Source organism: Gorilla gorilla, chromosome 3, assembly GCF_029281585.2.
Source record: "Gorilla gorilla gorilla isolate KB3781 chromosome 3, NHGRI_mGorGor1-v2.1_pri, whole genome shotgun sequence".
Lineage (NCBI taxonomy): Eukaryota > Metazoa > Chordata > Mammalia > Primates > Hominidae > Gorilla > Gorilla gorilla.
Window position 1 is genome coordinate 48,625,594 of NC_073227.2, and position 26,680 is coordinate 48,652,273.

General features: G+C 44.3%; 1 protein-coding gene across 14 annotated transcripts in view; it reads right to left on the bottom strand.

Annotated features, from left to right (window-relative positions):
- RBM47 (RNA binding motif protein 47) overlaps nucleotides 1-26,020 on the bottom strand; it is a 208,647-nt gene extending 182,627 nt beyond the window's left edge. For 2 of the 14 annotated variants that reach the window (XM_063705237.1, XM_063705238.1), the window contains exon 1: nucleotides 25,410-25,673. The gene's annotated coding sequence lies outside the window, so the exon portion shown is untranslated. The other 12 variants (XM_004038595.5, XM_055384834.2, XM_055384826.2 and 9 more) reach the window with 12 other exon arrangements.
- Between the last annotated feature and the right edge of the window lie 660 nt (nucleotides 26,021-26,680).

Genomic DNA, 26,680 nt, shown 5'->3' on the forward strand with positions numbered 1-26,680 from the left:
CGTTGTTAAGGAGTTTCGCTCTTGTTGCCCCGACGGGAGTGCAATGGCACAATCTTGGCTCACTGCAACCTCCGCCTCCCAGGTTTAAGCGATTCTCCTGCCTCAGGCCCCCAAGTAGCTGGGATTACAGGCACCCGCCACTGCGCCCAGCTAATTTTTTTGTATTTTTAGTAGAGACGGGGTTTCACCATATTGGCCAGGCTGGTCTTCAACTCCTGACCTCAGGTGATCTGCCCACCTTGGCCTCCCAAAGTGCTGGGATTACAGGCGTGAACCACTGTGCCCGGTGCGCCACATGGCTCTTACAAAAGTGCATGAGCCAGCTCTGGGGCTGCAGCACAGACTGAACCCCAGTTTTGAAGGGCCTAGAACAGTGTTCAAACCTCACTCTGTAAGCCCTGATTTCTCCATATGTATACCACACACTGCTGCTTTTAGGTGGCAAATGAGTGGAGGCATTTCATTTTCAAGGTTTGGATAATTTATATGCATATTAGAAAAATACTGGTCTTCGGCCAGGCGCGGTGGCTCACGCCTGTAATCTTAGCACTTTGAGAGGCCAAGGCGGGCAGATCACCTGAGGTTAGGAGTTTGAGACCAGCCTGGCCAACATGGCGAAACCCCGTCTCTACTAAAAATACAAAAATTAGCCAGGCGAGGTGGCACACACTTGTAATCCCAGCTACTTGGGAGGCTGAGGAAGGAGAATCACTTGAACCCGAGAGGTGGAGGTTGCAGTGAGCCAAGATCGCACCACTGCACTCCAGCCTGAGCAAGGGGAGCGAGACTCCATCTTAAAAAAAAAAGAAAGAAAAATACTGGTTTTCCATTTAAGAAATGAGATAGTGTTCCACTTTAAGTAAATGGATTTTAGTAAAACAAAAGTGAGTTGATTTAAAGAAAAATATTACCCAGCACTTTGGGAGGCTGAGGCAGGCGGATCACTTGAGGTCAGGAATTCGAGATCAGCCTGGCCACCACGGTGAAAGCCTTTCTCTACTTAAAAAAAAAAAAAACAGCCGGGTGTGGTGGTGCACGCCTGCAATCCCAGCTACTCAGGAGGCTGAGGCAGGAGAGTCTCTTAAACCCAGGAGGTAGAGGTTGCAGTGAGCCAAGATCACGTTACTGCACTCCAGCCTGGGTGACAGAGTGAGACGTCATCTCAAAAAAAACAAAAAAGAAAGAAAGAAAGAAAAAGAAAAATATTAAATGATGATGTAGGTGACATATAGATATGGGGAAATTGAAAAGGTAGTAGGGAAATGATTGTTACCCAGAAAGTACTGTAGAGAATCAGGGGACTTCTGGGAAATGTGGTCTCGGTAAGAAAAAAAAGAAAAGAAAAACGGTGGACTAGTGGCAGTTTTTAACAAGTGAATGACATGGTCAGATCTGTCTTCCAGATGGACAGCTACTGACAGCAGAGGACACACAATCTCTGGCCTCATCCATCACTCTCTCCTGCACCCTCTTTGCCCTTTAGCCCCACCTAGACAGTTTCACCGACGGCCCGCCTGGCCCCAAGCCCCTGCTCTGCAGCACAGCTTGGTGGTTGAGAGATGAACTCTGAAGCCACACTGCCTGGATTTGGTCTCTGGCTCTCCACTTGCTGGCTGGCAACCTGGGCAAATTGCTTTACCTCTTTGTGCCTCATTTGTCATCTAGTAGGGTTGTGATGAGGACTGAGGAAGTTACTATTTGTAAAGGACTTGAAATGTGCATGGCATTCAGTAAGTACTGAGATGTAAGTACTAACATGAACATGTGTTACAAGCCTGAGCAACACAGTGACACCTCCTCTCTACTAAAAACAAAAACAAAAATAAGTTAGCCAGGCGTGGAGAGGCTGAGGTGGGAGGATCACTTGAGACCAGGAGATCGAGGCTGCAGTGAACTATTATTGTGTCACTCTACTCCAGCCTGGGCAACTGAGCAAGACCCTGTCAGAAAAAAAGCCCGCAAACATATGTGTTACTTTAAAATGATGTGTTTTATCTTCCGTAAATCACAACATCTCTTCTACGCTGTGCAAAAATTTATTTATTCAAAGTCCAGCTGAACCCAAACATCCATCAACTGATGAATGGATGAACAAAATCTGGTATGTCCGTACAATGGACTACTATATTACTCAGCCATAAAAAGGAATGAAGTATTGATAGATGCCACAACATGGATGGATCCTGAAAACACATATGCTAAGAGAAATAAGCCAGACATGAGAGGCCACATATCGTATGGTTCTATTTATGCGAGATGTCCAGACAGGCAAATCCATAGTCAAAAAGTTGATTACTGGTTGCCAGGGGATGGGAGAGAGAGAAATGAGAAGTGATTGCTTAATAGGTTTGGACTTTCTTTCCGGGGTAATGAAAATATTCTGGAATAGGGCGGAGCATGGTGATTCATGCCTGTAATCCCAGCACTTTAAGAGGCTGTGGCAGGAGGATCACTTGAGCCCAGGAGTTTGAGACCAGCCTGTACAACACAGTGGGACTCCATCTCTACAAAAAATTTTAAAATTATCCAGGTATGGTGGCACACGCCTCTAATTCTAGCTATTCAGGAGGCTGCATTGGGAGGATTGCTTGAGCCTGGGAGATCGGGGCTGCAGAGAGCTGCGGTCACATCACTGCACTCTAGCCTGGGCCACAGAGTGAGACCATGTCTCAAAGTAAAATAAGAAAAAGAAAAGAAAATATTCTGGAATAGATCATGGTGGTGGTTGCACAACTTTGTGAATTACTAAAAGCCACTGCATTTTCTACTTTAAAATGGCGAATTTTCAGCCAGGCGCGGTGTCTCGTGCCTGTAATCCTAGCGCTTTGGGAGGTTGAGGCGGGAAGATTGCCTGTGTTCAAGAGTTGAAGACCAGCCTGGGCAACACGGTGAAACTCCATCTCTACTAAAATACAAAAAATTGGCCAGGCATGGCAGCGTACACCTGTAGACCCAGCTACTCAGCAGGCTGAGGCAGAATTGCTTAAACCAGGGAGGTGGAGGTTGCAGTGAGCTGAGATCACACCACTGCACTCCAGCCTGGGCAACAGAGCGAAACTCCATCTCCAAAAAAAAAAGGTGAATTTTCTAATTTAAAATGGTGAATTTCGCAGTACGCTAATTATATCTCAGAAAAAAAAAAAATCTAGCTAAAAGATCACCCTTCTTCCCCAACTGTCCCGTCTGTGGGCTCCCTGTTCAATATCACATGCCATGTTATAGTACAGTGAGTTGGACACAAGTGAGTTGTCCCCACATGAGTGTGAGCATCTGAGGGCAGGAAGAGTGTCCTGTTCACCTACAACTCCCCAGAACTCAGCAGAGCGACCAATAGGTACCAAGTAGTTGCTCTAGTAAATGCTCACTGATATAATAAGCAGAGCATTACCATTTGAGGGGAAGGCAGACTTGGAGATTAATTTATTTTCCAAAATGGACAGGCTCTAAATTACCAACCTGGTAGCAAAGAAACAACTGCCTCTGCTCAGGGGCCCAATCCATATCGAGTATTAAGACCAAGTACGAAATAGCAATAAAAAGCCCTTTCTTTTGTCAATGAGAGTGAAACAAGCTTAGACTTGGATCTCTTTTTCTATCCTGTCAACTAGGCTTGATGATGCTGGACAAACTGCAAATCCTGAACTTAGAGACTGTTGCAGCAATAACCATTTTGACTGTGATATCATTCTGCTCAAGTTGGTGTTAGTAAGGCAAGTACAATCCTAAAATTCTGGCATGAAAGGCACACTCTGGGTGAGCACATGTTGTGAAGTAAATGTAAACAGCAGAAATCCCACCAACATGGAACCAATGAATGAAGTTAAATCTTATATGTACATTCCTTAGAGTTGGCCCACTCATCCTGCTGTCATTGCTGATTTGGAAAAACGAGATGACACGAAACATGTGAGCTCTCTGCAGTGTTTGGCTATGTCTCCATACCTCTTCTTTTATTTATTTATTTATTTATTTATTTGATAGAGTTTCACTCTTGTCGCCCAGGCTGGAGTGCGGTGGCATGATCTCAGCTCACTGCAGCTCCACCTTCCGGGTTCAAGTGATTCTTCTGCCTCAGCCTCCTGAGTAGCTGGGATTATAGGTGCCCACCACCACGTCCAGCTATTTTTTTGTATTTTTAGTAGAAATGGGGTTTAGCTATGTTGACCAGGCTGGTCTTAAACTCCTGACCGTGATTCACCCACCTCAGCCTCCCAAAGTGCTGGGACTACAGGTATAAGCCACCATGCCTGGCCTGCTAATTTTTTATTTTTATTTTTATTGGTTTTTTTTTTTGAGACTGAGACTCACTCTATGGCCCACATTGGAGTGCAGTGCCACAATCTTGGCTCACGGCAACCTCCGCCTCCCAGGTTCAAGTGATTCTTGTGCCTCAGCCTCTAGAGTAACTGGGATTACAGGCACCCGCCACCACGCCCGGCTAATTTTTGTATTTTTAGTAGAGACAGGGTTTCACCATGTTGGCCAGGCTGGTCTCGAACTCCTGACCTCAAGTGATCTGCCCAACTCAGCCTCCCAAAGTGCTGGGATTACAGGTGTGAGTCACTGCGCCCAGCCATGACCTTTTTCTTCTTTTTTAGCTTCCATTTTTCTCTGCTTTCTATAAATTATATGCTTTGCCCATGAGACAAAGTCCTTGCCATCTGGTTTCTTCTTGCCTCTTCAGCCTCATCTCTCTCTAGGTTCCGGAATCCCTCTCCAAATGGTAACTAACTACCTGCTTTTCATATCTCTGGATCTCATTTAAGACTCATTCAAGCCAGGCGCTGTGGCTCACACCTGTAATCCCAGCATTTTGGGAGGCTGAGGAGGGCAGATCACCTGAGGTCGGGAGTTCAAGACCAGCCTGACCAACATGGAGAAACTGTCTCTACTAAAAATACAAAATTAGCCGGGTGTGGTGCCGCATGCCTGTAATCCCAGCTACTCAGGAGGCTGAGGCAGGAGAATTGCTTGAACCGGGAGGCGGAGGTTGCAGTGACCCGAGATCACGCCACTGCACTCCAGCCTGGGTGCCAAAAGTGAAACTCTGTCTCAAAATAAAAACAAACAAACAAACAAAAAACCTCATTTAAGAATCATCTCTAATTCTAGAGCCAAATCACCTGGGTTCAACTCCCAGTTCTGCCCTTACTAGCTACATAACCCTAGGCAAGTTATTTAACCGTTCTGTGCCTAGGTCTTCTGTGTATGGGGATCATAATTGTAAGTACTTCATAGTTTTCTTATGCAGATTCAATGAGTTCATCTTCGTAAAGTGTTTAGAACGGGACCAAGCACGGCCGGGCGCGGTGGCTCATGCCTGTAATCCCAGCACTTTGGGAGGCCGAGGCAGGCAGATCACAAGGTCAGGAGATCGAGACCACGGTGAAACCCCGTCTCTACTAAAAATACAAAAAATTAGCCAGGCTCGGTGGCGGGTGCCTGTAGTCCCAGCTACTCAGGAGGCTGAGGCCAGCAAATGGCGTGAACCCGGGCGGCGGAGCTTGCAGTGAGCCGAGATCGCGCCACTGCACTCCAGCCTGGGGCGACAGAGTGAGACTCCAACTCAAAAAAAAAAAAGAACAGGACCAAGCACATAACACATGCTATGTGACATGGTTTGGCTGTGTTCCCATTCAAATCTCAACTTGAATTGTATCTCCCAGAATTCACATGTGGTGTGGGAGGAACCCAGGGGGGAGGTAATTGAATCACGGGGGCCGGTCTTTTCCAGACTATTCTCGTGATAGTGAATAAGTGTCACCAGATCTGAGGGGTTTATGAGGGGTTTCTGCTTTCACTTCTTCCTCATTCTCTCTTGCTGCCACCATGTAAGAAGTGCCTTTCACCCTCCCCCATGATTATGAGAGAACTCCCCAGCCATGGGGAACTGTTAAGTCCAATTAAACCTCCTTTTCTTCCCAGTCTCGGGTATGTTTTTATCAGCAGCATGAAAACAGACTAATACACTATGTAAATATTAAGTATGTTAAAAGTCTTATCTTTATGAGGAGTCCCCTAAACGTTTCCCTCATCCCCTGCTGTGCCTCCTCAGGTTAAATTGATGCTACTGATTCCTATCATAGCATCTAGAAAATTTCATGGGACTCATTTTTAATGCTTCAGTCTCTCTAGGTAAATGTAGGCACAAAATAAATGGTTTTCAATGAATCAATGGATGGATAAATGAATATCTCTATTCTAGAAAGCACAAAAGAGTATTTTATTTTATTTTTGCTAACGTGTCTGATTTAGTCTGTGAGCTTCTCAACAACCCAGAATACTTCTGATGCATTTTGTATCTCCAATGCCTGACACAGAACCTGTATCCACTCAATGAATAAATGGCTGGAGTTGTTGCTACTCAAAAGACAACAACAACAACAAAAAACCCACATAGGCCGGGTGCGGTGGCTCACACCTGTAATCCCAGCACTTTGGAAGGCCACAAGGCAGACAGATCACCTGAGGTCAGCAGTTCGAGGCTAACATGGAGAAACCCTGCCTCTACTAAAAATACAAAAAAAAAAAAAATTAGCCGGGTGTCGTGGCACATGCCTGTAATCCCAGCTACCAGGAGGCTGAGGCAGGAGAATCGCTTGAACCCGGGAGGCAGAGGTTGCGGTGAGCCGAGATCGCACCATTGCACTCCAGCCTGGGCAACAAGAGCAAAACTCTGTCTCAAAAAATACAACAAAACAAAACAAAAAAAACCACCCACATAGAATCATCAAAATGAGTTTTGGAAGCAAACTTGAGATCACTATTCAAGACTTGGGCAAAACCAAAGAGCATCTGAGATTAAACTGGGACATCTTATCCAAGATATCATTGATTATATATATATATATAATGTATCTCCAATAAGATACATGAGAGGTGTAATAAAATAATCAAGCATTGAGTCTTGGCCTTCCACGCAAGACTCAGGCCTCTTCGGAACAGAAGGATTAAGATGGAGATGGAATAGAATTCAAGTGTTAAAAGAATGAAGGGTCAAGAGAGTTGGAATGAAGGTAAATGAGCTACCTGTAGAAGTCTGAAAGTGAGCTTTGGAGGGAAGAAAAGTAAATACTGCTTTAACAAGAAGTCCTGGGGAATCTGAATGAATTAGATCCTGATCATGGATCCATAACATGTGGATGTGGAGAATTAATGGTATCTAGGGTCCGTATCTAACTGATATTCAAGAAGTATAGCTAGACGGCCGGGTGCAGTGGCTCACGCCTGTAATCCCAGCACTTTGGAAGGCCAATGTGGGCAGATCACTTGAGGTCAGGAGTTCAAGAACAGCCTCTACTAAAAACACACAAAAAAAATAGCGACGTGTGGTGGCACATGCTTGCAATCCCAGCTACTTGGGAGGCTGAGGCAAGAGAATAGCTTGAACCCAGGAGGCGGAGGTTGCAGTGAACCAAGATCGCACCACTGCACTTGCACTCCAGCTTGGGCAAGAGAGCCAGACTCTGTCTCTCAAAAAAGAAGAAGTATAGCTAGAAATTCTATGAATGACTTTGTCTAAAATATATTCTCTGAAGTCTGCAGAAACTAGGATGAGCTTTAATCTGATCCAACAGGGCATTTGTAGGACTTTTGTGACCTTAAATGAACTGAAATAACACAAAAGGTCATCAGAGAATTTCCAAGCTTCTCAGTACACATCATTTTCCCATTTATTGAATTTGAAGGTATCTTGTATTCAGCAAAAATGAGAGCTCATTCAGCTGCATTTTATTTCCACTACAAAGAAGTCAAACCTAGAACCCACGTCAATTTGCAGAGGGATCTTCATTCACCTATGATCTCCATCCCCTAGGCTTCTGTTTCATTTCCTTTGGTTGTAATTAATTTCTTATGGAAACTTACGTAAACTCAGCTTCTCTCAGCCAGGAACAACTGCAAACACATTTATTTATCTTTCTTCCCCAAATCTACAAGACATCAAATATTGACTAAAAGGTTTCTTCAAAGGAAAGTCAGCCTGGTACACGGAGCTCATTTCTAGCCATCCTTGAATATTTGCTGTTTTCCCAAAGCTGCTGACAGTCCAGCTATACACCAGCATGTGTTCATTTAATATAAGTGTCTCGCCATGAAGCTGAAAGCACTGTACAATGATTTTTTTTTTTTTTGCTTTAAAGGAAGTCAAGATACAGTCTTAATAAAACATAGGACAACTTCATTTTAACCAAACCTAAACCTTTAAACTTCAGGCATCTTTAGGTCTGAAAAGATTCTACTAACAACTTTCTCAAAGTTCAGCTTTGTCCAAAATATATAAATATCAAGAAGTCCCTCAATAAAAAAAAAGTATACCAAAACTCTGGGGATATTCTAATGACATTAGTAGCCTCGAAAGAAAAATTCTTAGAATCTGAGAAGGAAACAGTGAAGTGACTGAATCCACAAGAAAGGGAAAAATAAACTATGAAATGACTTTTCTAGCAGGCTGCTGTTAAAACACTTAACATTCCTAAGAACAGAGTTCAGTTCAACTTTTTACTGACCTTCTCCCCTCATACCTTCTTAGACCCTGCATCATCAGAAGAGAGATGAGTTTAACTCATTGGTGATAAAAAACTAAAGAAAGGAATGCTGTTCATGGTGTGTAAGACAGTAGTAACAGGCCAGGTATGGTGACTTATGCTTGTAATCCCAGCACTTTGGGAGGCCAAGGCAGGAGGACTGCTTGAACCAGGAGTTCAAGACCAGCCTGGACAACATAGTGAGATCCCATGTCTTAAAAAATAAAACTTAAAAAAAAAAAAAAAGGACAGTAGTGACTGTGGAGAACAGTCTAGAATTGGGTTTCTCAGCCTCAGCCCTATGGACATTTTGGGCTGGATAATTCTTTGTTGTGAGTGGTTCTCCTGGGCATTGTAGGATGTCCAGCAGTACACCTGGCCTTTACCTACTAGATGCCAGAAGCTCCCAATCCCCATCCCCACTACTGCCTCCCACATTGTGACAACCAAAAACATCTCCAGACATTACCAAATGTTCCTTGGAAGACAAAATCTAGAACCACCAGTCTGGAACCATCCTATATACTAGCAATATTCACTATCTCAGAAGGGATCTGAGAGTTAAGAATCAAATCTGTAAGAACTTTGTAAGATTTGGAACGAGCCATCTAACCCAGCATTATTTCCTTCCTGCGACTTAAAGCCAAGTAACCATCCCCCATCCACCCCACCCCCATCTTCCCTTCAACATCAAATGAACCAGCAGCCTTTTAGTGACATGAACCATGAAAGTAAAAAGAATTAGAGAAAATTGCAGCTGTGTAAAACATAAGTCAAAGCCTAGTGCAAAATCTCCCCTCCCTTCTATCTAATTTTAAAAGAAAGGAAAGTGAAAGGCAGTGAGGAGAAGGGCCATGGCCAGGGTCAATTGTCTGAGGTGATATAAGCCAAGAACAGATCTTGTAGAAGACTGGGTCCTGGTCCAAAGACCTGGTTTTTCCAAACCTGACCTCCTTTGGGAAGCTTTACAAGAGTCTTGGCCAGGTGCAGTGGCTCACACCTGTAATTACAACACTCTGAGAGGCCAAAGGGGTAGGAACGCTTGAGCCCAGAAGTTTGAGACAAACCTGGGCAAAAGAATGAGACCCCCATCTCTACAAAAAAAAAAAAAATTAGCTAAGCTGGCATACACTTGCAGTCCCAGCTACTGAGGAGGCTAAGATGGAAATATCACTTGAGCCTAGAAGGCCAAGGCTGCAGTGAGCCTTGATCATACCACTGCACTCCAGCCTGAGCACATGGTGAAAAGGACCCTGTCACACACACATACACAAAAGAGTCTCAATTCTGACCACCACTTACCTTGGGCAAGTTACTAGATAGCGCCTCATTTCTACACATGTCAAATGAGGATAACTGTAAAACCTACTTCTCATGGGTGGTTTTGTTGGTTAAATAAAATCATGGCCAGGTACAGTGACTCACACTTGTAATCCCAGCACTTTGGGAGGCTGAGGCAGGAGGATCGTTTGAACACAGGAGGTTGAGGCTGCAGTGAGCTATGATCACACCACTGAACTCCAGTCTGAGCAACAGAGCAAAACCCTGTCTCAAAAAAATAATAATAAAAATAAGAAACCATGCATGGCATACAGTGGGTGCTCAATAAATGTTAGTCATGGCTGGGTGGGCGTGGTGGCTCACTTGAGCTCAAGAGTTCAAGACCTGCCTGGGCAACATGGTGAAACGCTGTCTCTACAAAATATACAAAAAAAAATTGGCCAGGCATGGTGGTGTGCACCTGTGGTCCCAGCTACTTGGGAAGCCGAGGTGAGAGACTCTCTTGAACCCAGGAGGTCAAGGCTGCAGTGAGCTTAGATCACTCCACTGCACTCCAGCCTGGATGACAAAAGTAAATACTGTTCCAGGTACACCTTATACAGCTCTTCACCAAAGTTGCTTTCTTATTAAAAACAGAATTTAGCCAGATATGGTGGCTCACACCTGTAATTCCAGCACTTTTGGAGGCCAAAGCAGGTGGATCACCTGAGGTCAGGAGTTCAAGACCAGCCTGGCTAACATGGTGAAACCCCATCTCTAATAAAAATACAAAAATTAGCTGGGCATAATGGTGCATGCCTGTAATCCCAGCTACTCGGGAGGCTGAGGCAGGAGAATCGCTTGAACCTGGAAGGTGGAAGTTGCAGTGAGCCAAGATCACGCCACTGCACTCCAGCCTGGGCAACAGAGTGAGACTCTGTCTCAAAATTAATTAATTAACTAATTAATTGTGAAAACTTCAGGCGCTTCATAAACTTTTGGAAACTGAACCATCTTATGCAAAACGAATAACCACACCATCTGTGGCTCAATTAAGCAATAATAAATACAATTACACCTCATGGGCTCCACTGGTGTTGACATGATATTGGAGAATAAAATGCTACAGTCACTGACAGTTTCTATAGCCATGGTTGCAAAACATTATCCGTCATAGCTTCTTCTACCTCCATCCAATTCTAAAGCTTCATGACTTTTTAAAACATCACTTCTTGGCTGGGCGCGGTGGCTTACGCTTGTAATCCCAGCACTTTGGGAGGCCGAGGCGGGCGGATCACGAGGTCAGGAGATCGAGACCATCCTGGCTAACATGGGTGAAACCCCGTCTCTACTAAAAACACAAAAAAATTAGCCGGGCGTGGTGGCGGGTGCCTGTAGTCCCAGCTACTCTGGAGGCTGAGGCAGGAGAATGGCGTGAACCTGGGAGGCGGAGCTTGCAGTAAGCCGAGACCGCGCCACTGCACTCCAGCTTGGGCGACACAGCGAGACTCTGTCTCAAAAAAAAAAAAAAACAAAAAAAAAAAACACTTCTTTGGTCATTGCTTGAGACCAAAATCATTTTATTCCTATGAGTTTGCAAGTATATGCGCAATCATTTTTTTTAGAATAATCTCTGCTTGGGAGGTTGCAGTGTGGTGCTAAAAACAAACGGATAAAGCTTCCACCACTATAAGCTCCAAAAGCCCTGTGTGTTGCTCACCCTCATATCCCCAGTTTGCTTTAGGTACTAGAAACTCAAAAACTCAGTTTGCTAGAGATACAAATCAGCCTTTCATTATGTGGTTTAAAATGTGCCTGTATCAGCTTTCTAATTTCCACCCACATAATATGCAGAAGAAACACTGCAGACCCTTTTTACAAAGCTTACAAAAGTTAGGTAAGAAACACACAAGAAATACATTTACATGTTCTAATGGATCCATTTTTATAGTGTCAATATTTACAGCATGAATTTGCATGTCTCTCAGTAGTTATAACTCACAAGGAAATCCACTGTTTCACCTTATATTTTCTTTTTTTTTTTTTTTTTTTTTGAGACAGAGTCTTGCTCTGTCGCCCAGGCTGGAGTGCAGTGGCGCGATCTTGGCTCACTGTAACCTCCACCTCCCAGGTTCAAGCAATTCTCCTGCCTCAGCCTCCCGAGTAGCTAGGATTACAGGCGCCCGCCACTGCGGCCAGCTAATTTTTGTATTTTTAGTAGAGACAGGGTTTCACCATGTTGGCCAGGCTGGTCTCAAACTCCTGACCTCAGGTGATCCACCCACCTCGGCCTCCCAAAGTGCTGGGATTACAGGCGTGAGCCACTGCGCCTGGCCTCATCTTACATTTTCTTTTATCTTTCTCTTACTTGTTATGTGGGATGAATCTCTGTTCACACAAATTTTTGTTTTCACTATTAAACATATATGGCATTTAAGGCCAGGTGTGATGGCTCACACTTGTAATCCCAACACTTTAGGAGGCTGAGGCAGGCGGATCAAAAGGTCAGGAGATGGAGACCATCCTGTCCAACATGGTGAAACCCCATCTCTACTAAAAATACAAAAAAATTAGCTGGGCATGGTGGTGCGTGCCTGTAGTCCCAGCTACTCGGGAGGCTGAGGCAGGAGAATCGCTTGAATCTGGGAGGCAGAGGTTGCAGTGAGCCAAGATCGTGCCACTGCACTCCAACCTGGTGACAGAGTGAGACTCCATCTCAAAATAAATAAATAACTAAATATCGCATTTAATATAGTAAATTAAGTACATATACATGCTAAATATATTAAATATATTCAGTGTTAAGTATATATAAATATATACATGTACTTTAAATATATTTATATTAATGTGATTGAATATTAAATATATAATATAAATATTAAAATTTTGGTAAATATATATGATTAATTTGAGTTATAAGTTTGATGACTGAAACTATACTTAGGTCTTTTTTTTAATGTTTGCCCCCAACCCCCTTTCCCCATTACAGTTTCCTACACACCCTAGATACTCAATTAGCATTATTTTGTCATTTGTGGTATATAAGTAAAGATCACATACTTTATATTTGCCAATGTGGACATAAAGAGAAACACTGAAATACAAAATAGTTGTCTAAAAGAATGTGAAGGGCCAGGCATGGTGGTTCACACCGTAATCCCAGTACTTTGGGAGGCTGAGGCAAGCTGATTGCTTGAGCCCAGGAGTTTGAGACCAGACTGGGCTACATTGCGAAACCCTGTCTCTACAAAAAATACAAAAAATTAGCCAAGCATGGTGATGCACACCCGTAATCCCAGCTACTTGTGAAACTGAGGTGGGAGGATCACCTGAGCCCAGGGAGGTCGAGGCTGCAGGGAAACATGACTGTACCGCATTCCAGCCTAGGCAACAGAGCAAGACCCTCAAAAAAAAAAAAAAGAAAAAGAAAAAAGAAAATAAAAGAAAAGAAAAAATGCTAGGCAGCCAGGCATGGTGATGTGCCTGTAGTCCCAGTTACCCAGGAGGCTGAGGCAGCAGGATTGATTGCTTGAGCCCAAGATGTTACAGTGAGCAATGTCACGCCACTGCACTGCAGTCTGGTGACAGAGTGGCACCTTGTCTCTAAAAATAATAAAATAAAAAATACTTTTCCTTAAAATAAATGCTAGGCACTAGAGGTGTCTCCTGCTTTTGCTAGAGGCACTGGATATAAAAGGGGAAACTTCTAGCTGGGAGTAGTGGCTCACACCTGTAATCCCAGCACTTTGGAAGGCCGAGGTGGGCAGATCACGAGGTCAGGAGGTCGAGACCAGCCTGACCAACATGGTGAAACCCCGTCTCTACTAAAAATACAAAAATTAGCCAGGCGTGGTGGCACACGCCTGTAATCCCAGCTACTCGGGAGGCTGAGACAGGAAAGTTGCTTGAACCTGGGAGGTAGAGGTTGCAGTGAGCCATGATCGAGCCACCGCACTCCAGCCTAGGCAACAAAGTGAGACTCCATCTCAAAAAAAAGGGAAACTTCCAGCATCTCCTTGGGATGTTTGAACAGGAATCTCAGTAAACACACCCAAAATTGAACTCCTGATCTCCTCTACCTGCCTCAAACTTGTTCTCCCCCAGTCTCTGCCATCACAGCCAGCAACACAGATCAGAACCCCCCATCCTCAGTCCTCCCTCCAGGCCATCACCACATCTTGCTATTTCTGCTGGCCACTGCCGGCCTCAGACTCAGGCCATAAAAGAGGCAGGTGGATACACAGAAGACATCCCATGCAGGCCACTGGCTCTCTCCACCATCACCACCACCCCCAAAAATCAACCCCTGGGCAGGCACAGTGGCTCACACCTGTAATGTCAACATTTTGGGAGGCCAAGATGGATGGATTGTTTGAGCCCAGAAATTCAAGACCAGCCTGGGCAAAATAGTGAGACCCTGTCTCTACAAAAAAATCAAAGAATTAGCTGAGTGTGATTGCGTGCCTGTAGTCCCAGCTTCTTGGGAGGCTGAGGCAGGAGGATCACTTGAGCCCAAGACTTTAAGACTGCAGTGAGCCATGATCGCACCACTGCGCTCCAGCCTGGGTCAGGGTTGTCTTTTAAGCAGTCATCTTTAATGGCTTTCTCTTAGGCCTGGAGTAACAAACTGCAAACTCTTTTCCATGGTCTTTAGTGACCCACATGCTCTGAGTCTCAGTAATCCCCATAACCCTACCTTGTGCCCATCTCTTCCTTGCTGGGCACTTTGCACTGTTGCAAGGTCGGCCTTCTTCAAGTCCCTCAACATGCCAAGCGTTCCCAGCCTTAGGACCTTCACGAACGCTACTCCATCTAGCAAAGGTGGACATCTCCCTGCCCATCAAACACCTTCAGCCCCACCTCCCTGGAGGAGCCTTCTCTGATGACCTCACCTATGGGATTCCCACCTACTATTGTGTAGTACCTGTGGGTTCCTGGTTCCTTCAGAGCACTAAATCTCATCTCCACCCAACAAAGAAAGTCCCAGAGGGCGGAGAATCTTTATTCACCACTGGGTACTTCGTATCCAGTGTCCAGCACATAGCAGCTGCTCAAACAGCAGTTAAGTCTGTATCTAGGCCAAACACGGTGGCTCACGCCTGTAATCCCAACACTTTGGGAGGCCGAGGCCGCAGATCACTTGAGATCAGGAGTTTGAGTCCAGCCTGGCCAACACGGTGAAACCCTGTCTCTACCAAAAATACAAAAATTTGCCAGGCCTCATAGCTCATGCCTGTAATCCAGCTACTTGGGAGGCTGAGGCAGGAGAATCGCTTAAACCCGGGAGGCGGAGTTTGCAGTGAGCCAAGATCACACCATTGCACTCCAGCCTGGGCGATAGAGTGAGACTCGGTATGAAAAAAAAAAAACAAACCTCTGGGCCCGGCACAGTGGCTCACACCTGTAATCCCAGCACTTTGGGAGGTCAAGGTGGGCAGATCACGAGGTCAGGAGTTCGAGACCAGCCTGGCCAACATGGTGAAACCCGTTTCTACTAAAAATACAAAAATTAGCCAGGCGTGGTGGCAGGCGCCTGTAATCCCAGCTAGCCAGGAGGCTGAGGCAGGAGAATGGCTTGAGCCTGGGAGGTGGAGGTTGCAGTGAGCCGAGATCATGCCATGGCACTCCAGCCTGGGCGATAAGAGCAAGACTCCATCTCAAAAAAAAAAAACAAAAAGTCTGTATCTGGGCAAGAAAAATAAGTCCTTTCAATGTGTCTAGTTTATAACCCATTTAATTCATATTTACTGGTTCTATATTTTGGTAAATAATTACCACCAGCTCCCTCTATATAGTATATTACCAAAGACAAGTCTAATTTAACATTTATATGCTATTCATTTTTTCTTTTCTTTTAAAATTTTTTTTTAATAGAGAAGGGTTTTCGCCATGTTGCCCAGGCTGCTTTTTAACTCCTGGGCTCAAGCAATCCACCCACCTCAGTCTCCCAAAGTGCTGGGATTACAGGCGTGAGCCACAGCACCTGGCCCCCCTATTCATTTCTAATGTCCCATTCAGTACATATAAGAAATAAGATGATTTGCAGAAAGAACTATGAACATTAGCTCTTTGTTTATTAGGCATAATTTGTCTGTGTATTTTTTGAACTCCTCAACAAATTGTGATGATGTCTTCCAAATCAATTTAGAAGGAAACAAACAAACAAAAAAAACCCAAAATCCAAATAATTCTAAATCAGCCACAAACCATGACTGACAATAGTCGGAAATAACTAAATCCAGGCTCTTCATCTATCCTCAGCAGACTTTATGTACTATTGCCTTTTTTTACTGCAAAGAACCTTCCTGGAGTCTGTACTACCTTCAAGATGGTTTTAGGGTCCCCAAGCCTAGTAGCCACAGGATTCTACCAGCAACTGAGGAAGCCCTTTTCAGTGAATTATGGATCTAAACAAGGCAAATGAACGCAGAGAGGGAAGTGTGCCTCCAAAGGCCACGAAAAGCAATTTTGCCAAACCTAGGTAATTGTCCAAAGGAGAGAACGAAGCCAGGGCTAGCAAACAAACATGACAGATCAGAGAATTGTTTTGCCACTTGGTAAAGGCAAGATCAAGTATTTGTACAAAGGTTCTGGGGAAAAATTAAAGACTCAAACAATGACTCTAGCACTTCCGTTTCATGCCAGGTCAAGACAAAAATACCTAATTGAGCTCTGCAACTGAGAACAATCTAAATGGAATCCTGTAGCAGCAATTGGCACTTGTGGAAACCTCAAAGGTGAAAAGAGATAGTTAAGAAAATTTGTCTTGACAGTTACTTTCAGAACAATCATTAATTATAATTAAATGACAGTAGAAAAGGTGATAAACAATATAGTAACATAAGTCAGTCAAGTGTAATTATCTGTAGGGCATGCAATTCACAAAATGGTTCAAAACAGAGGGCTATACATTTAGATGTAAATCACAAAAAGATTGCCAAAGAGGAGGCTTTGATTTGGAAACAGGGAAGCTCTGAAATGGGGAAGTGCTGAAATGATTGCGACATCCCCACATTTGGCCCTGCCTTGCACGTTACTTAGTCATCAGCCTCCATCAAGGACTTGTGGTGGCAGAGAAAACAAACCACAGAAAACATGGCAGCCTCCTGGGAGAGGTCTGGGAGAAAACCCATGCTCATTCAGAAAGGTATGTTCGTGGTTGTATTTCGAGTAAAACGCATTCAGTCACGCTTGAAATGTGTAAAAGCCTGTGTGTCTTATTCATTTATTCAACAAGTATTTATGGAGCACCTACTCTGTGGCAGACGCTCCTCTAATGTGCTTGGGATACACCAATGAATGAAGTAGACATTCTAGTCAGGGAGAGACAGATAATAGGTCACATAATTACATAGTATGCTACAAAGCGATAAATACCAGAGAGAGAGCAGGGTAGCGAGACAGAGGATGCGGGCAGGAAGGAGGAATTGCTGTTTTAACCAGGAGGAGGCAGAGCAAAGACTTGAAGGAGGTGAAGGAGTGAAGCATGGAGATGTCTGGGGATGATGGTTCAGGCATCAGGGGCAGCCAGTGCAAAGGCCCTGTGGTATGAATGTGCTGGGCACACCCCATCAAGAAAAGGAGTGTGGTTAAAGCAGAGGAAGTAAGGATGTGCGTGGTAGCAGGCGAGGTTAAAGAGGTGATGGGACTAGAAATAAAGTCATTCACTGGCTTTTGAGTGAAATAGAGAAGCTCTAGAAAGTTTTCGGCAGGGGACTGACACGAGCTGACTTCTGTTTTAAAAAAGTCACTCTGGCCAGGTGAGGTAGCTCACACCTGCAATCCCAGCACTTTAGGAGGCCAAGGTAGGCAGATCGCTTGAGGCCAGGAGTTCGAGACCAGCCTGGCCAACATGGTGAAACTCCATCTCTACTAAAAACACAAAAATTAGCCAGGCATGGTGGTGCATGTCTGCAATCCTAGCTACTCAGGAGGCTGAGGCAGGAGAATCACTGGAGCCTGGAAGGCAGAGGTTGCAGTGAGCTGAGATCGTGCCACTGCACTCCAGCCTGGGTGACAGAGTGAGACTCCATCTCAAAAAATAAAAGAGTCACTCTGGATACTGGGTTAAGAAAGGAGTGTGCGGGGAGAGCGGTGAGGACAAAGGTGGAAGCAGGGGAGCAGATAAGCAGATTCTGCAGACGTATCCACCCTTCCGTGACTAGCTCTAGCCAATGGAGAAAGGGCAAGACCTTTCATACATGACCAGGGTGTATGAGAACATGGGTGTTACCATTTAATTTCAGGGTCTGTGTGCCTCCTGCAGTTCCCACCAGAGAAGTGACTCCTAGGTTTCAGGCTGGGCTTGTCCGTATCATATGAGCTGGCAGTTTCTGTTTACTCATTGGCAAACTGACATATAACTTGAGGTAGATCCTGGAGCCCACAATGTGGAGCAAAAAGCATAGGAGGTCCCTGGGCCAAACTACTGTTTGCACCAAATGGGAAGGGCTAACTTGTTATTGGATTTCTCTTTGCTCTGCAAATAGGATTTCACTAGAGGCAATTCTTCTAATACTTCTTCAGCCACCTGTCCTTCCTCATCTCTTTTCCTAGTAACTAAGAGTACACCGTCAGCCCACCAGAAAAGCCACACTGCTGTGATTCATTGATATTCACCTGATACTGCCCTTTCACTCTTGGATTTCTTGGTTGACCCTCCGTATTTTTTAGAGGTGAGATCTCACTATGTTATCCAGGCTGGAGTGCAGCGGCTAGTCACAGGCGCAATCATAACGTACTAAAGCCTTGAGCGCCTGTCATCCAGCGACGCTCCTGCCTCAGCCTCCCAAGTAGCTGGGACCACAGGCATGAACCACCACGCTCAGCTCTTCACTCTCCCTAATTTTGAGAAAACATACTTTTTTCCTTTTAGTAATGACCTAATAAGTTTTTTCTAATTACGAAAAAATGCACTTTTTTCCTCCTCATCATTGCTTATTGGCAACTCTCAGCCTTTTAAAGGATATTAAATAGCAGACAAAGAGGTATAAACTTGTTTGTTTGTTTTTTTGTTTGTTTGTTTTTAGATGGAGTCTTGCTCTGTCAAGGCTGGAGTGCAGTGACGCAATCTCGGCTCACTGCTACCTCCGCCTCCCGATCTCAAGGGATCCTCCCACCTCAGCCTCCCTGGTAGCTGGGATTACAGGCATGTACCACCACGCCTGGCTAATTTTTGTATTTTTTGTAGAGATGGGGTTTTGCCATGTTGCCTAGATTGTTCTCAAACTCCTGGGCTCAAGTGATCTACATGCCTTGGTCTCCAAAATTGCTGGGATTACGGTGTGAGTGACCAAGCCTGGCCCAGATTAATTTATTTAATCCTTACAATAACCCTGTGAGGTAGGCATTTTACAGTTGGGGAAACTGAGTCACAGAGTTTTCTTTTTTAGTTAGCCTGCCTAAAGTCACATGTAAGTGGCAGAACTAAGATTGGAACCAAGGCAGCCCATGCTCCTAGCCACTCTGCTATGGAGTGTGAATTTAGTATGAATAGCCATCCTTTCTCTAAAATCTGCATCTTTACTCTAGATAAACCCCTTTTTTTCTCACCACATGACCAAACTTTGCTGATTACCCTGATAACAAAACTAGCCCACAGTGCTGAGCTCTCCTCCATGCCAGCATGCTGCAGCCTTTTATAATCTAACTAAATTCTAAGGTAAAGCCATAACCACCTCATTCTTCCCTGGACATGTCTAAAATTGTAAGATCATCCTCATGGAGAAATAGATCATAGGTATTAACTGGTAGTACATAAAACAAAAACAACAAAAACATTAGGCCATTGCATTTTCTGTTAATAAGAAGTTGCAGTGCCCCATTGAGTTTTCTGTGTCACCAAACCCTCCCACTTGTAGTTACACAAAGGCAACTTTGTCTTGAGAAGGCTACTGGGAAGATGGGCCTAATCTTGGCAAGGGCTTGGTGTACCGAGAACCATGTTATTATTTTTTAATCAAATGACAACACACAAAAAGAAATATTATTTAAGCCATCTTTTCTTTTTCTTTTTTCTTTTTTTTTTGTTGTTGTTGCCCAGGCTGGAGTGCAGTGGCGCGATCTCAGCTCACTGCAACCTCCGCCTCCTGGGTTCAAGCGATTCTCCTGCCTCAGCCTCCCGAGTAGCTGGGACTACAGGCACCCACCACTATGCCCGGCTAATTTTTGTACTTTTAGTAGAGACAGGGTTTCACCCTATTGGCCAGGCTGATCTCGAACTCCTGACCTTGTAATCTACCCGCCTTGGCCTCCCAAAGTGCCGGGATTACAGACATGAGCCACCGCGCCCAGCCTAAGCCATCTTTTTAAAAGTCACAGTGCTATTATCATCACCAACTTGGAACCCTAGTTTTTGAAACACAAATGGTTTACCTGAGCTTACAAGGCTCAAATACACATTTTCAGAATAGGAATTAAATTGATCTAAGAGAAACAACACCTGAAAAAACCCTGTCCATTTTGTACTTCTGTACTTTTTGTTTTTCTTGGGGCACGTGAAATGCTTTACAAACATGATTGAGCCAGGTCTCAGTGCTCTGAAAGGTAGATACTTTTTATTATAATTTTAATATGCTGACATTTCCTTGGTCAGGTACAGGCGTCCTGTTCCTGTTTCAGCTGCACAATGCCCTGCATTCATTGTACACTCACCCACTGCCCATTGGTACATATACTTAACTCTTGCTCACCCACATGTGGATTATCCATAGCGTCTGGGAACAGGTTGTCTTCCACCCCAGCTGGTGGATACTCACGGAATATGAGCAAAACTGACAATTCATTGAAGCAAGGCACAATCAGGAGGCCAAAGCTGTCAGCAACTCCCCTTTCATTCAACGTACACCCACCAGGAACCCACTATGGTCTTCGTGCAGGGCCACCATTGTCATGAGCATATAGCATCCCCAAAGACAAATACCGTGATTTGGGGAGACTGGATGTTGTTTTCTTGATTAATGTGGCTGAGTGTAATCTATAAATAAAGCATACATTTTGCAGAACCAGAAATCTCCTGAGACCAAAAGATTGATATTTTCCTAAAACACAAAGGGTTTTCAGGGTTACACTAGCACTCTGTCTTCTCCTGATGTCATCTCCCTGAAATGGCCTTCAGAAAAGCAGAGATTGTGCTTTTGATTTCTAAAATGACTCCACTCTAAAAGCTTTGATAGGGTGCACCAAAAGAGCTACTATAGTCACAATCACTGCTATGTGATCAGCGTATTTATGTATTTTACTTTACAAACACATAAACCATATGCATCTAGACACACCCACAAATCGTTGTTTACATAAACTAAGTTCCTATGATGACAAAAATGGAAGATTCATAACAACCAAAAAAGACTGCTCCTATTAAATATGCAAGTTACATAAACCGAGCTGTAATTGTTTTGGTTTTTTTTTCAGGTGTCCTTAAACCACACAGAAAGTAGAGGAAAGGCAGAGAGTGGGAGTATGGTTGAAGGGTTTGTGCCTTTTGTAATCAGTTTACTTTTGGTTTTACCAAGAGATGATATCTTGAATTCATTCAAACTAGTGTCTACTGCAGTACACTAGGAACATTTGAATTACAAAAGGAGAGGAGGAGCCTCCACTTCCCACAGTTGCTAGTTTACCTGCAATCCTTTGAGGGCATTGGTAATCTCCATGTGAGCTTTCTGGTAAATTCCACACTAGGACCACATTCAGAACTTACCTGTTTCTTGGCCATTTATTCCTCTAGACACTCTCTCCCTTTCTACTTTCGCTGGAAAATGAAAGTTTTCCTCCCCCACACCTTTTTCAGAGCAAAAGATACGAGAACCTTAAAAGCAGGTGGTCATTGACTTCAAGGGGACGAGATCGCCCTCCCCACTGCCTCCCCCCATACAGACGCTGACAGAATAGATGGGGAAGCAACTATGAGAGAAACAGAAGCAATCAGAACTCCAGCTTAGACGATCTCAGGAGTTTTACCAACAGGATGATTCAGGACCACACACAAAAAATGGCAGGGTGCCATTTCCCCCGAATCTCTCCCGCATAAGATGGAAACAACAACTTGAGGTGGCAACTGAGCAATTAGTTACTGATCATTTCTATGACAATTCTCTGAAGGCTCCAAAGGCCTCCTATCCTGAAACCCAGGTCATCTCTGCATTGCTATTATTGAAAATCTTTATCCAGTTGCTCTTTGAAGCCATTACTTGGAGCAGTAATGTTGGGACCAACACACACCTTTTATGATATTAAACCAGAAAATCAGCATCATCATTAAGACACAGAGACTGTTCCCAAGAGGGAAATAAAATATATCTCCTAATCAGGCCAGTAGCTGAAACACTGCAATATAACCTGTAGCTTGGAATCACGGTGACAAGCACTTAAAGCTGCATTTAATGTCTTCATTGTAACTTCATCAAAGTTTGGCACACAAATTCTACCATTATTCTAAACATACCCTTTTTTCTAAGTCTCATGAATCTCAAACTTAAACCCTCTTCAGAGTTTTTTTCCCCCAGAATTACGTATCTTCTGGGATAACCTAATCACAGTTTCACTTGAGCCTGGGTCCAATTTTAAGAAAATCTCCCTCCCTTCACGCTTATATCCACTCCCCTGACCTTTTCTGAAAAATCAAGAGACTTAAGATGTGGAGGCGGAAACTTACTGAAATAGCCAAATGCTTTTCTATAGCAATGAAAGCTCAGTCATTTGGGACATGATTTAATCTTGAGCTTCAGAGCAGAATTTGAAAAGCAAATTAAATCCTTTTGTAAGAAAATAATTTCATCTTAACCCAATCTTTTAAAAAATCATTACCTAGAACAGTAAACCAAATAGTCTAATATGAATGTTCTTATCATGTGAGGAAAAAAATGAGTAGTCTTTAACACTAGTTAGAGCAAGTCTATAGAACACGTGTCCAGAAGCATGTAGTTCCCTTGCTTTCTGTCTTTATTTCATCCTCAGTATCACTACTGCTTTGGGCAGAATTCTTTCAAAATTTAATTTAAAGCAGCACAGTGGGGGAATCAAAAATAAATATGTTGACTATTAAAAATATAGAGATTGGTAAAAAAAAATGATGATGATGAATTCTCAATCCTACAAACTTCTGTAAACGCAAAAACCAAGAGGAAGATAATAAATCTTTAATAATTGATTGATATTCAGAATATCTTGATCTAATTAATTTAAAGCATGGCCTACCTAGCCAGGTAAAGGACGGCAGAGCTAGGCTTATTTCTTCATTTGACACATACTGAAAGTTAATAATGAAGCTAGGTGCTTGGGAAATTTCTGAGACCCCATCCTTCCAGCATGCAATAATTAAGTCAAAGAGGCCAACAGTGTGTATATCAGAACAAGGTGAAGGGTAAAGCAGACCAGAAAAAAATATTAAAAACCAAACCATCTCCTCCTTTCTTTTTTTCCTTCTGTTTTCCTTTCAGACTGGGTTGATTTTAGTTCCCTCCAAGACTTCAAGTCAGCGATCTAACAAAGATCATTGTTTAAATTAATAGCAACACAAACTCCCACAAAGTGATCTCTTCTTATGCTCCAGGTTGAGTACTTTATCTAGAGGTTGTGTGTTACGCCGCTGACCACCTTTCACCTTTTAGAATCGGCACCTGCAATTCTCAAATGCTCTGGATCTAATTGCCTACCTTTTGAGCTCAAAACTTCGGCAACCCCTTCATGTTGGGTTGTCAACCCTTTGCTTTCCCTCCCCTGAGAAATTCGTATGACCTTGCCTTAAAACTTTTAAAGAATACATTTTAAAATCTATATTCCTGCTAAAGAAAACAGTGAGTCATTAAAATACCACCAGATAAAAAAAAAAAGGTTTGATTTTTAGTTCAGGTCGGTAATGGCCTGTAAGTACCTTGAAGATGGTATCTTCCTATCACTTATGCCTTGGGACAGTACCCAAGAGTGGCTGAACTTTTACCTAATTAAAAAATGAGTCATTTATTTGAAAAATTCCACTTCCATTTATTTTATCTGATTTCTTAAATATCCGGTCAACTGCTAATTTGTCAGATGTCATAATTCGTCAGTCCTACCCTTTTCTACAGGCTGAATTTTTAATTTAAAACAACTACACCTCTACCGAGTGTTACTTTCAGACGTAAATTACTGCAGGAAGACCCCCCTCTGCCTTGGTTAACACTTAAATGAGATGCCTCCTGTCCAGGACGCTTCCTCAGTCTCACTGTAATAATCTGAGTCTAAAGTCACCTGTGCTTCTGGGCGGTCCAATCATGTATTTTCAAGAGTGAAAAAAAAAATCAGTTTCTTTTATGGGAAAAGATTCATCACTACAGGAAACACGATGGGACTGACTGTATATGATTATCTGCCTTCCCAGAGGTTGACCCTTTTAAAACCGTTTTATAAACCCTTTATTTCCCACTAAATATACCAAGAGACAGAAGATGAGTGATAGCATGAGGGATAAGGGCTAAAGAGAGAAGAATAAGAAAAAAATATACACTTCAAAAATTGGGACCCAAATGTAAGATTAAGGGACAATAGTTAGAAGGACTACCAAAAACCACCTTACCTTTCCTTGTTAAGTTTTTGGAGCCGCCCACTTCAGAAATTAACACCATTCACAGCCCAGGAGCAACTTAACACAGCTAGGAAGTCACCTACAACATCTTCTCGTTCGCCTTCTTTTTAATGTAAAACCAAAATAAGGAGTGTCCAGCGACTCCCCACCGCGCCGCTTAAAGCAACAGAGCGTTTTAGGCTTAACTCCCAGGCTCTGGGAATTCCAGTGGGTCAGAATTGCTTAACCTTGGAGACTTGCAGAGAGAAAGTCTCCAGGAGGACCGCTCCCCAAACCCTGGTTTCTCTCTATCCCAAGCTGCACATTCCACAGTGGAAAGCGGGAGCGGCGACCCGAAGGCAGCGAAGTTCTCTCGGGCTCAGCTCCCGAGGCCGGGAGCGCGCGGCGGTTCCACCCGCAGAGCGGCGCCGGGTCCCGGCTGCGTGGGGCGCTGCGCACGGGAGCGCTCAGCGTCTAGTCTGCGGGCCCTTCCCGGTTCCCTCCCTCTCTCCTCCCGCCGCCCGCCCCCTGCCGAGGCCATCCGCCTCACAGTAGCAAGGTTGTCTCTCGTCTACTCCCTTCCCTTAAACTCACCAAACCAGATTTTTACTCCCAACACCGGCAACTTCCCGTAAATCTGCCCTGAAATTTTATCCTGCTGGCTGAGCCTCCCCTGGCTAAAGGCCAGTGCCACATTCCTGTTGTTTTTTAGGAGCGCAGATACCTTTGCTGAAGGTTCAAAGAAAATCGGCCTTGATGGCAGAGATTGGGGGACTTGACCAGACGGACTTCTCTCCCCGCCCCAAAAGTCACATGCCTTTCAGACACCCAGAAGTGGCACCTGCTCCACCTGGGGGCATCTGTCCGAGTCAGACGCTCGGCCCCCTTCGGGCTGTTCCGAGAAACCCAGCCAGAACCACGTTGGAGAAATTAGGAACCTGCTGTTGAATTTCAAGCCGATCGGAACCGCCCCGCTCCCCTTCTTCCCCCCATAAACAAGTCGCTGGACGAGGTGGGATCTCTGCGACCCCCGCGTGCCCGGGGAGAGCTCCCGGGGCGAGCTCCCGGGGCGTCCTTACCTGGGGCCGAGCATGGCTTGGCCGCGCGCAGGCAGGAGCGTCACGCGGACGGGGCCCTGACCTTTGCCGGGGCCTTCGCAGCAGGGCCTGGGGCCTGGGCGCTGCTCGTTCAGAAGTGGCTCATTTTAATGCGCTCTGACCTAGAGTTACGGAGGGTTTCTAGAAAGGGAACAAAAAAACACTGCATTTAGAAACAGCAGCCAAGCCCTCGCTTCACCTTGCCTGCTCTCTGGGGAGTTGGCTCGAACCCCCACCCCATCCCAATTCCCAAGAAACCCAGATGTCCGCAATCCGCGCCCCACCCCCTTCGCCTTACCTGTTTATACAAGAGTTAAGGAGCCTCCCGCATTTCAGTGGAGCGCTAAGCCTGTTTGTAGGCGCGGAATGGGCCAACAGGAATCGAATTCTGTGACTAAACAAACTAGAAGAGGAAGCAGGCACCACCAGGAACCTAAAACAGAGTTGTGATTTCGGGTTGCAGTGTCATTCAGCTGAGGGGAAAGAAAAAAATACCGGGCTACTTTAGTGAAAGAATGTTCCAAAAATGGTTCTTTGCTGGTTGAGTTAACACATGCAAAGAGCTTAGAACGGTGCCTAGCACACAGTGTTAGCTGCCGTTATTGTTGTTATTCTTCTTATTATTATTTACATTATGGCTTTTTTCTGAAGAAGGGGTGTGTGGTCAGAGTTAGACATGGGCTGTAGCCCCAGCATTGCCACTCACAAGCTGTGAGGCCATGAGCAAGATATTTAATCTCTCCCAGCCTCAGTTTCTGGAAGATTCTAACGATGGGATTTTTACAAACAGTTTACATTCATTGCTGACAGTCTTGAATACAATGGGAAATAAAGTCCCTGTAAAGGGTAGCCAACTGAATTTCATCTCACTTAAAAGTTACAAGATTGACAAGAGAAATGGAGATAAATTCGCCTGCATTCCATGAAGCTCACTAACGGGAAGGAAATTCAGGGCCCAGCAATCACCCATCTGCTGTGCTTAATTCTCATTTGTATTTTGGCACTTGACCTGGTGTCTAACCCTGGGAGAGTTACTTATCCCAGACTGGGCCGGACAAATAATGACCCTTGCCGTTTGAAAAGCAGTATGAAAGAGAGGGAAATGATTTTGAAACTCCTCATAAATATTAAAAAGTGATTATTGAAGGCTAAAATGTTATCAGTGCCTCCACCCTTTATCCTCCATTTAACTTCACATTTAAAGAAAGAAATCATAATCCCTTTCCATTAGTGAGGCCCTTTCTACTTTATGG